Source organism: Sycon ciliatum, chromosome 3 (genome assembly GCF_964019385.1).
Source record: "Sycon ciliatum chromosome 3, ocSycCili1.1, whole genome shotgun sequence".
Classification (NCBI taxonomy): domain Eukaryota; kingdom Metazoa; phylum Porifera; class Calcarea; order Leucosolenida; family Sycettidae; genus Sycon; species Sycon ciliatum.
This window is the reverse complement of record NC_088645.1, coordinates 38127935-38141896: the sequence shown is the minus strand read 5'-3', so window position 1 is coordinate 38141896 and position 13962 is coordinate 38127935. Positions and strand designations below refer to the sequence as shown.

Here is a 13962-nt window from a genome sequence, read left to right as displayed (position 1 = left end):
TTTGGGAGCAGATAGCAATCAATATCACGGCATGGTTTAGACAGGAACTCATAAATGTCAAGAAATTGATAGGCCAAAATTATAATTATTATCCCCAGAGTAGTATAATTATTATGGTGTTCTCCTGTGTTTACATGCAGAGCCTTGACGTTGCTGGACGAGCGACAATATAAATTACATAAACTTGTAGCTCATAATGTGGGATGACTGCCGTATTTCATTGCCAACACAAACCCATCCTGTGTCAGTGCAGCCATCCAGCAACTTGTACTCCCCGGACCAGATGCCGCTGCAGCTGAACACCATGCCGATGGAAAGCCAGGAGTTGATGGCGAAGCATTCTGCTCTGCACAGTACAAGGCAAAGAACAATAATGAATTATAACGCATTGTAATCCTTCCCACACGTCTTTGTAAAAACAAACAAGCAGTGCCATTATCACAACACTTGATCAAGCCATATTGATGGAGCTATTTTCCATTGTGCTGGCCCAGCATCTGCACCAGGAAGACCATGTACATTTACAAGTATCTTGTGTGTGTGTTTCTGCGTGTGTGTGTGTTTGTATCCGTCTGTGCACACGTCTGTGTGTGTGTGGGGGGGTGGGGGGGGGTAGACGCATATGTGTATGGGTAGGAGTGTGGGGGGGGGGGGTACATGCACATGTGTATGGATGTGCGCGCTGCATGCATGTGTCTGTGGGATGGGGTGGGGGTGCACGCACATGTGTACATGTGTGTATGTGTTCGTTGAACATAGAGAGTCCTCCTGATTCCATAAACTTTGTGATCATTGTGATTTCATGTGCTTTGAAGTTGAAATTCGCAATACATATACTGATGCTTGATTAGATTTATGTTCCACATGTTCTATTTATTGTATTTTACTTCAAGCACTTGTACTATTCAAGCACAACCCTACCAATGAAGGGAAAGAAGCAGCAGAGAGACACCTACTGAGTCTAATGACTGCCACTGTCAGTTCTCAAACAAAAACAATTTTTGTCAAATTGAAAAATCTCACCTGTTAGTGTTGCTCACTAGCCACTAGTGACTAGAGTTGTTCGTCCACGAAATTTGCAATAATGTAGCACTACGGTACCACCAAGAGTAGGTAAGTTGGCATAGAACAACAGCTATGCAAAGCCATGTTCATCTCCTCTTCACTTTGGAAGGCAGTACAAGCACCCTTCATACCTCGACATTGCCTTGGAGTGGAAGCAAATTCACCATGAGTTTTCCAATTCGCTACAATCGATCTCGGAGTGATGATCGTGTCTTCTTCATCACCACTGCAGCCTGGACAGCCTTCGGGAAGACATGTGTCACTCTCCTGCTCAACAGATTCCTACATCTAGATTTGGTTCCCGTCAGGAAACGAAATAGAGCTGCAAAACACCAAAGTAATTGTTTTCTTCCATTCAATTACACTGCTGAGCATGCACAGCATGGTGACAGCTAAGCAATTCTCACGTCATCAAGCCCAATTTCCGAATATGGAAGGTGTTATTTTTGAAATTTGACACGGTTCCTCTTCTCTGATCGGCTCGAGACATAGCTCATCGGAGTCAGTGCCCAATTCCCCTTTAGATAAACCATACTTCTTTTTGGCGTTCAGTTTCCCTTTGAAAAATAAATAAATTTGACGGGTTCGGGTACCGGGCCGGTCAAGAACAATGAGTGGTACAACTTCCTGGTCAAGAACCACCTTCCGCTTCCGTGGGACGCCACCACCCATGACCAGGCGTCAGATGAGGCTCCTAAACGGTGGGGGAGGACAGATCAGATCCACCAACCATGGGCCAAAGGCCTAAATCCCATTTGCCACATCCATGATTTACTCATGCCGGGCCACGAGTTCCCAATAAACTGTGGGTCGCAGCACGGTTGGAAAAATCCTTCCGCTTCCTAGCAGGACTTGAACTTGGTACTTCTCGTTCCTCAATCCTGGTCTTAGACCAACCCACTGTGCCTGCCGGGGCCTTAGCGGAAACAAAAAACGTAACTACCCTGTCCCTGCGGAAATTTGCGGAAAAACTCTCGAAAACGTGCGCAAGAAATTGCGGCAGAAAACAACAAAAAATGCGAAGAAAAGTGCGGAATGATGCAGAACTTGCCAGCAATTCGCGGAATTATTTACAGAAAATTGCGGATTTTGGGCCAAATCACAAAATTTGTTGCATCGTATATCTACTCGGGAGTAGTCCGAGTTGTACTATGCAAATACCCTACACGATCATGGAAAGCACTGCGTGAAAAGTGCGGGAAATCGCAGATTTTGCTGAAAATCGCGGGTTTGGGCGAAAATCGCGAAATTTGTTGCATCCGTGGAATCGCGATTTCCTGGCATGACAGACTACCGCAGCCGCTTTCGCGGAACACATGATTCAGCGGTCACACATACATAATTATACTAGCGCTTTCGATTACACGCATTTCGGTCAATTCTAGAATTAGTTATTGTTGATGCACAGTTCGATTACACAAAAAGTGACAAATTCCGTCGTTAGAATTGATTTTATCCAATTCCGTCAGATCCGTCAATTCTGAATAGAGGGCGGAATTTCTCTAATTCTGACGCCAGAATTGCACACTCGGTGTGTTACCGGTCTGGTCATGTGTCGTATCCGGTCGGCCCAGGGTTAGACCCCAAGGCTACGGTCGTCGACATAACTAACTCACTAAACCTTCTTCTTACAAAGCCATGCAGTGGTGGCCACTTGGAGAGAGAGTCCACCAACAGAATTACTCTTACGCACGCACGCACATATACCTAGACATACTCACACACACACACTCAGGCATTATTATACAGACACGTACACTCACACCAGCGTTCAGGTTTACTCACATCTTCAACGAAGGTAACTTAGTTCACAAGGCAAGAGCGACGAAAGCCGAAGCTTCCGCATAAAGGCGGAAGGCAAGGGAGAGAGAGAGAGACAGAGAGAGAGAGAGAGAGAGAGAGAGACAGAGAGAGAGAGAGAGAGAGAGAGAGAGAGAGAGAGAGAGAGAGAGAGAGAGAGAGAGAGAGAGAGAGAGAGAGAGAGAGAGAGAGAGAGAGAGAGAGAGAGAGAGAGAGAGAGAGAGAGAGAGAGAGAGACAGAGACAGAGAGAGAGAGAGAAACAGAGAGAAAGGTGATTGCCATAATATGTAACTACGTACAGGAGGCTGATCCCCCGTAGATCTACGAAGTATAAGACAAATAATGAACCATAGTACACCCGCATGCCGCAGTGTACCAAAACTTAGCAATAATGTGTATAAACTGTATCACAAAGAGCAGGAGCCAGCTAAGGAAAAACAGGGTATACATAATATGGAAGGCGCCAGGCTTTGTGTGAAGACATAAAATAAAGGCGACTATGAATCCGTTTATGGGAGATAGATAAATAATTAGACACCTAAATCAGGCAGACTTGTCACGTAGAGGCCTAAAAGGCGCGTGTCAATAGTATGGATACGACATATCCCCCGCTTACACGGAAAAGAACACGTCCTCGTGTTATAAGCAACTTAATAAATTAGACTAAGATTATGGCTTAAATTTTCACTAAACGAGTGCAGGTCAAATTGGAGTCCCTAGCAAAATTGTTCCAAAAATTAACTGTAATATCGAACACAACCAATCCAGTCAGTACCACTGAAGTCACTTACTCGTGCCACACAGGACTCCCAAACAGCTGGGGCGGATGGCGCCTTTCCATCACGCCAACTGGCGGAGCTCTGTCAAATACCCGAGCGGTGTCCTCCTCGTCTCGGGCGGCGGTGGTTGCCAATTGGCACCAATTAACTTCGGGCCTTGGTCAGAGGTTTTCTTTTCCAGCTCCTTAGGTAGGCGGTCGACAAAATCCTCTGACAACAATGTAGCGGCGGATCCTGTATCAATCACAGCGTTTACTGGACATCCATTCACCACTCCAGGCACCAACATGTCCGCACGCTCACTCGCATGTTCAAAGAAGACCGAACACATAGATCAGGCTATTGTTTTCTGTCGCAGTCTAAGTTCTGCAGATACTGACTTCAACCCCTGGGTTCCAGTTCCCGGGAAAATCTACAAAAGCGGATGCAAACGACCTCCCCTCTTTTACAGCACAGCCTTGAAGCTGTGGTCTTCGTTAATAATGACAACTCTCGGAGTAAGTACTCCGACAGACTGAGAATCCGCAGAAAAGGGCACTCGACTAGAGCCATTTCGTCGCAAAAGAACGGTAAAAACCGCACTCTTCTGCTCTGCTCTTAATCCCCTGGGTGGTTTCACTGACAATTTCCCAGGACATGGGGCATACTCCTCCAGCTCATAAAGTTCCAATGGGTCCCTCGGGATCATTGTGTTTTGAACCATATGTTGGGGGTCTCTACATTACACTCTTCTGCTCTGCTCTGAATCCCCTGGGCGGTTTCTCTGACAATTTTCCAGGGCATGGGGCATACTCCTCCAGCTCATAAAGTTCCAATGGGTCCCTCGGGATCATTGTGTTTTGAACCATTATGTTGGGAGTCTTGACGCCCAGAGCTTGGAAGATAATCCATCAGGCTTCCGGTAAATTCCGGGCATGGTCATCGCAGAATTAGAGCTATCCGATCTCTAAAGAGCGGTAATAGCATAAGCTTTATCCCAGAGGCTAATTCATAGTTTTCTTGTAAGAAAATTTGATTGAGACATACGTAATTTGCAGCGAAGAGACTATTTGATTTGAGAATGGTGTATGCAGGGAACTCCATGTAATGAAGTGGCTGCAGTGGAGCTTGCGTACCATAAGAAATCCTCTATTTCTATCGAACAAATAGAAACGTCTTTGCAAAAAACATACATAAAGGTGTACTTGATAATCATATTGAAAAAACGTTTCTATCAGTTTTATAGAAATTGATGATTAGAAACTGAAGTCACAAGCATGATGACCTAGGTGAAAGCAAAGCATAGGGAGGGCACTGGGCTTTCCAGCCAACTGATTTCTAAACCATATAATTATTATTAATTATCTGTAGTTGGAATTTTCAGCGTATATCAGGCGCGTACCAGCATACATGCCAGCAGTCACTCTGACTGGCGGGGTTTCAGCGTACATGCCAGCAGGCACTTTGACTGGCGGGGTACCAGCGTACATGCCAGCAGTCACTCTGACTGGCGGGGTACCAGCGTACATGCCAGCAGTCACTCTGACTGGCGGGGTACCAGCGTACATGCCAGCAGTCACTCTGACTGGCGGGGTGCCAGCGTACATGCCAGCAGTCACTCTGACTGGCGGGGTACCAGCGTACATGCCAGCAGTCACTCTGACTGGCGGGGTACCAGCGTACATGCCAGCAGTCACTCTGACTGGCGGGGTATCAGCGTACACGCCAGCAGTCACTCTGACTGGCGGGGTACCAGCATACATGCCAGCAGTCACTCTGACTGGCGGGGTACCAGCGTACATGCCAGCAGTCACTCTGACTAGCGGGGTACCAGCATACATGCCAGCAGTCACTCTGACTGCCGGGGTACCAGCGTACATGCCAGCAGTCACTTTGACTGGCGGGGTACCAGCGTACATGCCAGCAGTCACTCTGACTGGCAGGGTACCAGCGTACATGCCAGCAGCCACTTTGACTAGCGGGGTACCAGCGTACATGCCAGCAGTCACTCTGACTGGCGGGGTACCAGCGTACATGCCAGCAGTCACTTTGACTGGCGGGGTACCAGCGTACATGCCAGTCACTCTGACTGGCGGGGTACCAGCGTACATGCCAGCAGTCACTCTGACTGGCGGGGTACCAGCGTACATGCCAGCAGCCACTTTGACTAGCGGGGTACCAGCGTACATGCCAGCAGTCACTCTGACTGGAAGGGTACCAGCGTACATGCCAGCAGTCCCTTTGACTGGCAGGGTACCAGCGTACACGCCAGCAGTCACTTTGACTGGCGGGGTCCAAACATTGGTACTCGAAGGTGTCGCTAAACACGCTAAATACGACTCGGATTGCTGTTTTTTGTGAAAGGCTTAGTGCGCATCTGAGCACGCATGAACTGCAAGCGTATCGCGTCCACGTGCCAGTTGTGAACACAGCTTAAGCTTCAATTTGTGGCCTCCTGCTTTGCTGCAATTGCGGCTGGGGTCGACGTCTTCACCAGGATTTGAGGCGGACCCTTCAGTACTCAACAAAACGCTGAACAAGAAGCGTGTTCAAATTCAGGTGATGAAACTTTGTTTTCAAGCAATGGATGGCTGCAGGTGTCAGGCGATGACGTCATACTAGCATTTCTACACTAGATTATAAAGAGCAGTAGCAGTAGCAGCAGCAGAGAGATAGAGTAAGCAGTTCAGCACCTTCTTTCATTGACAAGCACTGCGCTCATGTTGTTGCTGTTTTCACGCCTGCTACCTTCGCAGCAACATGCGCCACAGGTAGCGCATTTCAGGAATTTGAGAACACTTTGTTCTTGCAAAACTCAACTTCAGCATGCCAAATTCAAGAGATATACCAGGATTCGAATCCCTTTGTTTGCAAAAAATCACGGTTTGCGTCAGACTCGGCTAGAGGCGAGGTTTTCCGCATCCGCATGAACGCCACCAACCCTTCAAGGATCAAGGCGCATATGCAGCTCCTAAAGCGGTGGGAGGGAATGTGGGCCGATATGAACTACAGAAAAAAGATTCGCACTCTGGGCGAAATATTGCGGAACGCGAAGAATTTGTTTGATGCGGAAGAGAGCTCCAAGACCACAACGGCTTTCGTAACAATTGCGTGGGAAGGGTCATACCAATGTTCGAACACAGAAATCAGTGATTTCGACAGGCTGACTAAGACAATCAAGTCACAAACATTGCGAAGTGCGAAGCGACAATTGTAATGACAAGTCGGAAGTACCTATATTTTTGTTATTCAAACTGATAGAAACGTCTTTGCAATACAAAACCCGCTCCCGATAATAACATTTTTTAAGGGGGACATGTCCCCCAGACCCCCTCTTCCTCTTCGCCTCCTTTCGGTCATACAACATTTTAGAAACTGGTGGCGCCCCAACAAAGTGATCTGTCAGGGACTAGGACTGCCCTGAAAAGAGAACAAAATGCAAACCCCAACAGGACTGGAACCTGCGACCTTGCTTGTCATGAGCAAAGCTCTAACAATCTAAGCTATGGCACTGTGCAGAACCTAGAAAGCGCTGACAACGTTTTCACTAAAATTTCAGCTAAAATAACTATCCAATCAATTTTGTTTTTCTCGTGAATGGTCACCGTTTCCGGTTGAAAGAAGTCCTTTCTTTGGAATTTGACGAAATTATTCATCGACTAATTTTCTTTGCTTGTAAAACACAAGGATTGAGAGTGAGTGGATATTGCAGCAGCCGAAATACCTTCGCGTTTGAATTGCCGTTGCTGCGCTTCACTACGAACAATACAATACCATTCGGACAAATGTGAGCACACGACACGGAGTACTGTACATCAGCAGAATCCTTTTCCAATAAATCGTTACGGGTTAGGGCTGCAGTACTACTAGAACTCAGCGCACACCTTCAGTGAAATGTTGGGGACTGAATGGGAGATGCTTACCTGACTTCAAGCCAGGGAGAAGCACCTGCTCCCGATAACGGCCGGGTGGTTCCTGTCCGGCGTCCGCTATTCTGGTAACGTTGACCCGGACGATTGGTTGTCCCACAAATCTAAACGCCACCTGCCGATTGGCAGGTAACGAACGAAAGCGCTGAACTTCCGCAACCGGATTGCGACGGAGCGTCACTCAAACTCCCAGAAAATAACAATAATGAAGGGCCGCAAGCAGAACACGCATCCGCCCAGAACACCTACGCAGGCTACGGACAGCAACGAGCAAGAAAAAAACGATTCCGCATTCAACTGACATGACACCGACGCAAGATCCTCTCTACACGTTCGCTGCACGCTCCAGCGGCCAGAGCTCTGTGGCTTCATTCATCTGTCTGATCTGTCAAAAGTTGTAGATTTACGCGTAGATTATGTACATGACTGTACAACATGACATCAGATTCTGATACTGCCTGCTCCACACTACAAAAGTACAGTGCTACTCGTGTACATCAACACGTACTAGTAGATCTACGAGTAGGTCTAAAATCATTGCGGGCACATCTTTCCGCTGATACCACGCCAACTCCGAAATGAAGCCGACTGTCGACTGTGTCGCCAGAGGCGGACTAGCTGTTCAAGTGTCATCACATGCAACAGTGATCGATGTCGCCTGTACAGTGCACTATAATTATTATTATGATTATGTAGACGCTAGGCTTGTCTGTTCACACACTTACACGTCACGTGGTACACAGCCGGGCTAGATCGTAGTAGATGCAAGGCAGGGCAGAGGAAATGAGATACTTTTTTTTACAGGCAGTAGCTACAGCCAGTTCAAGGCCAAAGGCAAATGTGTAAAAAGGCTGGCGGCATCCACAGCAGCACTCTACACAACACATCATCATCATGCAAGTACTAGTACATTTTACTCATTCATCCTGAGCTAGCCGCTCGCCATGTTTTTTAAAATTTCGGCCAGTCGGCTACTACATGTGTCGTCGTATCCGGTCGGCCCCGGGGTTGGCCCCCACGGCTGCGGTTCGACATGAACTAACTTACTAATAAACCTTCACATTACAAGGCCGTGCAGTGGTGGCCACTTGGAGAGAGAGTCCACCAACAGAATTACTCTTACGCACGCACACACATATACCTAGACATACTCTCACACACACACACACACACACACTGAGGCATATACAGACACGTACACTCAGAGCAGCGTTCAGGTTTACTCACATCTTCACAGGAGGGTACATGTAACTTAGTTCAAGAGAAGATAATGAAGAGCACAAGGCAAGAGAGATAGAGAGAAAAGGAAAGTGATGGCAATACTATCCAATTGCGGCCATGGAAGTCCATGGCTACCAGATTGCTGGTCCCGCATGCAATAGCGTATCAAACCGTAGTAAATATGTGTACAAACTGTTGCATAAAGAGCGGGAGCTAGGTGGGGAAATAACAGCGTATACCAAATAAGGAAGGCCCCAGGCCTTGCGTGAAGATATAAAATAAAGACGATTATGAACCCATTTATGGGAGATAGATAAATAATTAGACACCTAAATAAGGCAGACTTGTCACATAGAGGCCTAAAAGGCACGTGTCAATAATATGGATACGACATATCCCCCGCTTACACGGAAAAGAACGCGTCCTCGTGTTATAAGTAACGTTATAAAATAGACTAAGATTATGGCTAACAATTTAACTAAACGAGTGCAGGTCAAATAGAAGTTCTTATCAAAATCTGTTCAAAGACTAACTGTAATATCGACCACCACTAATCCAGTCAATACCACTGAAGTCACTTACTCGTGCCACACAGGACTCCCAAACAGCTGGGGCGGATGGCGGGAACGCGGAGTTCGCCTTTCCATCACGCCAACTGGCGGAGCACTGCCAAATACCCGAGCGGTGTCCTCCTCGACTCCGGCGGCGGTATCAGTGGCATCAGGCTGGTAGGACGGAGTCAGGGTAGATGCCATGGGCTGCGGTGGGTCCGACTCATCTTGCTCGTGAACCTCCTGCAGCCGACTCGGTCGATGATGGCAACTTTTCAGCCGGTTGACGTGCACTATCAGCCGACGTGCCGTGGCTCAGACAGTTTGATGCGGAAGGTGACGGCTGAGATCTTCTCCTCGACTAGGTACGGTCCGTGCCAAAGTCTAGCAATCTTGGCGGTTGTACTCGTCGGAATAGCTGGCACCAGAAGCCACACTGCGTCACCTGCTGCAAACGTCACGGCCTTAGCGTTGCGATCACGGATATGCGCTTGATAACGGTGCACGTTGCCCAGGTGTTCCCGGACCTGCGCATGAGCGTCCTCCAGGCGTCGGCGGAGAGCACTCCGAAATTCCGGCTGTGACGATACTGCGGATGCTTCTCCTGGCGGTAATCCAAATGCCAAGTCTTGAGGTAGGCATAACTCCCGACCAAAGAGTAGATAGCTTGGACTGTAGCCGGTACTAGTCTGCGGCGTCGAGCGGTATCCCATCAAGAAGGCTGGCAACTTGATGTCCCAATCTCGATGATTCCTGCAGACATAGTGCGCCAGGCCACGCTCAAGCGTCTGGTTGAATCTTTTAAGCAGACCGTCACTCTGTGGATGGTACGCAGTTGTCCTGGTCTTATCTATGCCAAGCAGAAAGCAAACACTGCGAAACAAAGAGCCATCAAAGTTTTTGCCCCGATCGGTATGCAACCGATCAGGAGCAATAGTCCACTACAACCAAAATATGGCGGTTCCCTTCCGCTGTCTCCGGTAAATTGGGGATCAAATCCGTTGCTACTCGCTCAAAAGGATACCCCGGCCAGGAAGACTGTGGTGGAGCGCCAGACCCTCTGCCTATGGGACGTTTCAACTGGCTACGGCAAGAACAACTTGCAACCCAATCTAAGACATCTTTCTTCATGCCTACCCAGTGAAATTGTTGCGTCAGTTTCTTCTGCAGGCGTGTAGAACCCGTATGTCCCCCCCCCCCCTGGTCATGATACTCTTGCACAACCAAAGAACGTAAATGTCGGGGAACTACGACTTGCAAGATAGATGGCTCACTGGGGCAGGCGTCCTCCCAACGACGGCACAACACCCCCTCATGATGAACCAGCATTTCATGATTTTTCCACAAAACACGTACCTCGGGACTGCTACCCATCATGTCCTGTGGGCAAGGCGGAGAGTCCATACCTAGCCAGGACACTACTTGGGCCAGATCTCGGTCCTTCTCCTGTTCCGTTTCCCATCTTGACCACGGCCAGTTGAAACGGCGGATGAGGGGTGTGGGGATGTTGCCAACGTCGTTATTCACGGCCCCTACGAACAGCGTCGTCGGAGCATCAGGGCGGCGTGACAGTGCATCAGCGTTAGCGTGTGATCGACCTGCCCTGTACAATATGGTGCACTCACATTCAGACACAAATTCCAGCCAGCGAGCCACAATCGCCGGTGGATGTTGAAAGTTAGCCAAATGTTCCAGAGAATGGTCGCTGTGCATATAACAAATTCAAATTTTCTACCAAGCAGGTAGCAACGGAAATGCTGCACAGCCCACACCAAGCCCAACAATGTTTTTTTTGGTGGGGGTTAGACAATGGGAAGTACCTATGTAGGGGCGTGAGCCACACCTTGATCTGGTGAGCTGCGTCGCGTTTGCTGTGGAGTGCTGTGCTGTGCAGTGGAGCTTGCGTACCATAAGAAATCCTCTATTTCTATCCAACTAATAGAAACGTCTTTGCAAAAAACATACATAAAGATGTACTTGATAATCATATTGAAAAGACGTTTCTATCAGTTTTATAGAAATTGATGACTAGGAAACTGAAGTAACAAGCATGATGACTTAGGTGACAGCAAAGCATAGGGAGGGCACTGGGCTTTCCAGCCAACTGATTTGCAAACCAATTATTAATTATCTGGATTTCCCAGAGGCTGAATCGAGTAGTTAGGGTGTATGGTGCTAGGTTTTAGGCGCTTCACTACGAACAATACAATACCATGGGGACAAATGTGAGCACACGACACGGAGTACTGTACATCAGCAGAAGCCTTTTCCAATAAATCGTTACGGGTTAGGACTGCTGTACTACTAGAACTCAGCGCAGACATTCAGTGAAACTTAGGCACTGAATGGGAGATGCTTACCTGACTTCAAGCCAGGGAGAAGCACCTGCTCCCGATAACGGCCGGGTGGTTCCTGTCCGACGTCCGCTATTCTGGTAACGTTGACCCGGACGATTAATAGTCCCACAAATCTAAACGCCAGCTGCCGATCGGCAAGTAACGAACGAAAGCGTTTCAATTCCGCAACCAGATTGCGACGGAGCGTCACTCAAACTCCCAGAAAATAACAATATGAAGGGCCGCAAGCCGAACACGCATCCGCCCAGAACACCCACACTGCCACAGACGGCAACGAGCAAAAAAAACGATTCCGCATTGAACTGAAGCGCGGACGGTGCAGCAGTCCAAGATCCTAGATCCTCTCTACACGTTCGCTGCACGCTCCAGCGGCCAGAGCTCTGTGGCTTCATTCATCTGTCTGATCTGGCAAAAGTTGTAGATTTACGCGTAGATTATGTACATGACTGGACAACATGATATGACATCAGATTCTACTGCCTGCTCCACACTACAAAAGTACAGTGCTACTCGTGTACATCCATATGTAGGTCGATATGTAGGTCTACTACCGTCTAGATAATCATTGCGGGCCGATCTTTCTGCTGACGCTCTCACACCAACTCCGAAATGAAGCCGACAGTCTGTGTCGCCAGAGCAGAGGCGGACTAGCTGTTCAAGTGTCATCACATGCAACAGTGCTAGTATTAGTAAGCGATGTCGCCTGTACTAAAGATAGGGCTTGAAAGTGATGACGTCAAAAACGGCCAGGGAGTACTAAGTTGACATCAGATTTCTATTTTGGATCCACTAAGGTGTGACTTTGCTATTGCCTCAGTATGTGGGTGCATAGCAACCCACTAATGTCGTATGCAGGGTGACTTTTACTTCGCCACCAGTTGTAACCCCGCCCCCAGTAGCCAAATCAGTCAGTTTCACTGGTTACATCACCTTGCTGAGAGTAGGACGGCTTGAAATGTGCTTGGACCCATACAAAAACTGGATCCAAGTGGATCCAATTTTTGAATTTTTGAAATTGTTGCTATGCTGTTACTGTTAGGTCCCGGTTTCGCTCAGTCAGCAGAGCACGAGGGTACAGTAATGGATAATGGTTATCATACAGAATTGCACACTTATTCAGAGAGAGAGAAAGAGTTCTCAGGTAATACACTGTAGTCTAGCATGAAACTAATTCCGTACTAGTCCGTAGGAAACTAGAAAGGCAGCAGCTTTTATAGCGAAGGTAGAGAACTAAGGTTGGTAAGACAAGGATTACGAAATCATCCTTCTACAAGTTCTAGAATAGTGGAGAAGGCAAACCTAGATCATCATTGCTATACAGGTAGATGAAGTGAGCATTGCGTAACATAAACATAATGACTAAGCGAGGTATTCTAGAAGGTGAGATATGCAATTTAGTCAGCAGCATTACTCATCAGGCATATTACTGTAAGGTATGGAACATTCCGGAATCAACGACGTGATTGACTAACTAAAAGGAAGTGGTCGAAGTACTAGTTCTAGAAGTGCTGACAACAAGGTTACAAGCATGGGAGATCTAATTATAGCTTATGACGAGGCTTACATTTACGTGCATGTACTACAGTACTAGTAGTCGCAATCAAGTCATGTACATGTCATAATGTATGCATTTCTACCCTAACATTACGTAGCACTTTCAAGCCCTATTATGTAGACCATACAATAGGGCTTGAAAGTGATGACGTCAAAACGGCCTGGGAGTAGTAAATTGACATCAGATTTCTATTTTGGATCCTCTAAGGTGTGACTTTGCTATTGCCTCAGTATGTTGGTGCATAGCAACCCACTCATGTCGTATGCAGGTGCAACTTTTACTTCGCCACCAGTTGTCACCCCGCCCCCACTAGCCAAATCAGTCAGTTTCACTGGCAACATTACCTTGCTGTGAGTGAGACCGCTTGAAATGTGCTTGGATCCATACAAAACTGGATCCAGGTGGATCCAGTCAGTTTCGAATTTTTCAAATTGTTGCTATGCCATTGCTATGGAGTGACGTAGCACTTTCAAGCCCTATAGGCCTGTTTGTTCACCCACGTACACGTCACGTGGTAAACAGCCGGGCTAGATCGTAGTAGACGCAAAGCAGGGCAGAGGAAATGAGATCCTTTTTTCAGGCAGTAGCTACAGCCAGTTGAAGGCCAACGGCAAAGGCGTAAAAAGGCTGGCGGCATCTACAGCAGCACTCTACACAACACATCATCATCAGGCAGGGACTGTCGTGGACATGGAAATGCGGTCGCACGTCTAGCGGCCCCAGGG

The 13962-nt window shown here is 47.7% G+C and overlaps 2 long non-coding RNA genes across 2 annotated transcripts; both read right to left on the bottom strand.

Moving 5' to 3' along the window:
* Positions 1-2835: 2835 nt before the first annotated feature.
* LOC135812128 (uncharacterized) lies at positions 2836-7795 on the bottom strand. The gene is made up of 2 exons (XR_010552755.1): positions 7548-7795; positions 2836-3947 (listed from the first exon to the last, which is right to left on the bottom strand). It is a non-coding gene; the product is annotated as an uncharacterized LOC135812128 (long non-coding RNA).
* A 981-nt stretch (positions 7796-8776) lies between these two features.
* Positions 8777-11933, bottom strand: LOC135812123 (uncharacterized). Its single transcript, XR_010552752.1, has 3 exons — positions 11686-11933; positions 10682-10928; positions 8777-10198 (listed from the first exon to the last, which is right to left on the bottom strand). It is a non-coding gene; the product is annotated as an uncharacterized LOC135812123 (long non-coding RNA).
* Positions 11934-13962: the final 2029 nt, after the last annotated feature.